Source organism: Silene latifolia, chromosome Y (genome assembly GCF_048544455.1).
Source record: "Silene latifolia isolate original U9 population chromosome Y, ASM4854445v1, whole genome shotgun sequence".
In the NCBI taxonomy this organism is placed as follows: Eukaryota; Viridiplantae; Streptophyta; class Magnoliopsida; order Caryophyllales; family Caryophyllaceae; genus Silene; species Silene latifolia.
The window spans coordinates 438,574,746-438,578,592 of record NC_133538.1 but is presented as its reverse complement, the minus strand read 5'-3'; positions in this window follow the sequence as shown (position 1 = coordinate 438,578,592).

Here is a 3,847-nt window from a genome sequence, read left to right as displayed (position 1 = left end):
TAAAAAGGTAGGTACGAGTTGTCGACTTGTGACTGGTCCGAATAAATTAAGCTCATATATATTAAAATATGACGGTCTTTCGCTAGACGAAAATACGTCTTAAAGCTACTATAACTTAAGACGGAACTTTATTACTAATATTACTATTATTATTATTATCATTATTATTACTATCCGACTAAAATACGTATTCTCATATAAATTAAGCCTTAATATATTCCTTTTATAAAAATATTGTTTAAAAATAAATTTAATTTAATTAAATAATTTAAAAATGTAAAATAAAGTAATTAAACGGTTAAATAAATTATAAATGTTAAAATGAGAAATTCGCGGGTGCTACATCAGATATAGCTATAAATTGTCCACTTAAACCGTTTAATGCAAACAAAACTGACATTTATAACTACAACAGTCAAGTGCAAACGAGTTGTATGAAATCTATAAATAAGCTGAACTGTCAACCTTGCAAGACCTTAAAAATCGGACTCTCACGGGTCACTCTTCTCTCATAAAGCAAAGGGTAAGTGTATAAGTGAAAGAGAAGAAGAGAAAATAGTCACTCACCTAAACTACGACCTACATAAGCATGCTTGCAACAAAAATGATAGACAATTCTAATCACCAGACATACATTCCAACCAAACAATGTCTGTCACAGCTGAGGGCTTACAAAAATTATGGTTAGTGAGGCAATGGGTAAGAAAAGGTAAAACAGTTATGGGATATGCGGAGGTAATAGGTCAAGCTAGCACCTAAACAAAGCCATACTAAGCAAATCCGATTCTTAATCAATTATAAAATCAATCTCAAGTGCCCTTCTTTTGGCACCAAAAACTCACTAGCCAAACACAACTACTCCTCAAAAGATATAAATAATGCATAGGAGTAAGACCGTCATAAACATCCCTTTTTTACACGGTCTGTTTTTCTTTTTATTTTTTATTTTCTAATTCTTTTCTCATTTTCTTGCCCACATCTTTTCTTTTTTTTTTTCATTTTTCATCCCAATCTTTTTCTCTTTCAATTTCAACATATCCTCCTTTCGTTTCTTTTCTACCAACTCCAAACAAGATAAAACAAACCAACTCGCATCAATGGAAAATATACCGCAAAAATACACCAAACTAGCTTGACTGGCAGGCTTAATTTGGGTGTAGTTAATGGGTCAAAAAGGCTAAGTTTGGCTAATGTGGAGCTAAATGGGTGAAAATGAAAGAAAGGGAAAAATTGCAAGCGCCTCCCTGCATGTGACACCGACCACAAACTCGAATGTATGCAAGCAAAAAGCAATCGAATTTCATAAAAGTGCAAATTGATGAACATGTTATGCAAGGAGTATACTACTCTCAATTTCTACATGAACTGGTCATGAATGACACCAGTTATACGGCTATAATAACTTAGAAATTTTAAAGTAGGTTGCCAATTTTTTCAGGTCAAGTCTATATGTTCAGCTGTATTTTAACATTAACTCATAGACTATGCGCATGACAAAGCTAATAAAATGACAATCTAATGCAAGGCTTAAGTGAAATGACAATTTACAACACAATATCATCACAGAAATCTACCGTTCCGACGCGATCTATATGCTAAAATAAATGTGATATTTTTGAAATTTTCTTTTTTTTAGTGATTTTTTATAATATTTTGAATTTAAAACAACAATGCAAGCAAAAAATAAACGTGAATGAAAAACCAAATGCAAATGCAGACTCAAAGGATGCAATACCCTCCCCAAACCAAAACAGACAACGCCCTCATTGTCCTCAAACATACACCAGCAGTATATATATGGGGAACGGAATAAAAACAACAAACAAATGAAATAAATAAATAAATAAATAAATGGAGATGAAAAATAAATAAGGCGAAAATACTTACAAAATAAGTTAACTTCCCCAAACCAGCCCGAAAACTGGGGAAGTGAGTAGACTAGCAGCTACTCGTTAGCCCTCTCCTCCTCGTCAGCCACCACGAAGTCGGGGTCACTCTCCTCCTCTCCTCTCCTCTGTCGACCTCCAGCAGTGAGGTCAGCTCGTACCCTCTCCTCCCGCTTAGCTGTGTCCTCCTCACTCTCAGGCTATGGCTACCCCTCCGCCGGGTAGCAGTAGAAATAAGGGTATGGCCAGCCCTCAGGAATGGGACGTCTCCTCATCATATGATACTCGTATAGAGGGAATAAAGCAAGTGCCTGATCCCGCTCTTTACGAGCTACCCTGGTACACATCTCAAGAAGAAGAGCGTTACGACGCCCTTGGTCCATGACCTCGGGCGCCTCAAAGGGAGTAGGGGGAAAAAAGTTAGCCGGCAGAACCGGCTGTGGATAGAAGGAGTAGGGATAGGGGTCGATGTAGGCGTGGACGTGGACGTCTGCCTAGCCTGAGTCGGTGTGGACCCCTCTCCATTCTTTGGTCGCTTCCGCTTCTTAGAAGTGGAAGAAGTGGAAGGAGCAAGTGAAAGTTGGTAAGAAGGTAAATGTGGAGGTAACCTACTCGACACAGTGGTCAAAGGTAAAAGACGGGGTAGATCGGGAAACGGTAAGATCACGGACTCGAAACCACAGATCTTCCAAGTCCGTTGGTCCTTAGCTAACCAAAACATCGCCTGCATGACATTAATATCTAGGTACACATCCTTATCTATATGTGTCAGGCCTCGGCGGAAGTCAGTGAAGAGGGTACGGGAAATATACGACGCTATCCCGCCACAGGAAATCGTGTCCGTCCTCTTCTGCCCGACAACGTTAAAATGTTGAGCTGTCAAATAAGCAATGTTAAGAATGAAGGGGCCAGCACTATCAATGTTCAAATAGCTCCCTAAAATAGACAACTCAACGTTGTTAATGTTGTTAGGCTCACGACGGCCAAAGATCGTCCCTCCTACGAGACGAAGAAAGTAACGGGCTGGGGGAAGATATACGTGAGCCACCTTCCTCTGGTCGTAGGGAGTTTGTGCGATGGTAGGCCAAAGTAAAGACTGGATCTTCCGAGGAGGATCCTGATGGCCGTGAGAAGACAAACCCAACCTCTTCCCGAACTCAGTTAAGGTCCAAGTAAAGGTCTGGTTAAATAGTCTAAAAGAAATATAAGAGCTCCCCGGGTCAGTGTCATAAGCAGCGGATGAGAACGTAAAAGAGTTAAAGAACTCTAGTGTCACTTTCGCATAGGTCAGCGCTCTCATCGTGGTCAAACCCGTCATCCACGTCCCGTTCAATAACTCAGCCACGAGTTCTAAAATCCCCAACTTATCTAATGAAGAACGACACAAAAAGTTTGTAGATGTGATATCACAGTCCATCAAATGCTGAAAACGCTTACGATGAAGCGAGTTAACGAATCGTACGTGAGGATACTCAGGAAGAGGATCTAAGGAATCATCCGCCACGAACCTGGCAGCGGCTCGTGCAGCAGCAGTAGAACCCCCTCCCTTGGCCCGTGAAGCAGCAGCAAGCGTAGGGGCACGACCAGAAACTGGTCGAGGTACAAGAGCAGATGGGGTGATTGTGGCGGAGGGTGTCGACACAACAGGGTGAAGGAAATCATATTTTAAATATCACATATTTTAGTTTAAAGTTTTAGTCATAAAAACATAATGATCTTATGCATGCAAAACATATAAATAAGTGTAGAGGAATACCGGTTCCTTTCATTGAATATTTCGGTTTATGGGCACAAGTAAGGTCTCCTACCTTCACTTGTTCTTGAGCTATGATGAGTAATAGGATGATCCTCCAAAGACTTCAAGTATAGAAGCCACTCCTCTTGATTTCACCCAAGATTATCCCTTATCTCTACTAAATAATATGTGCTAGATATTTGTTTAGTAGTTTACCTTAAAATTA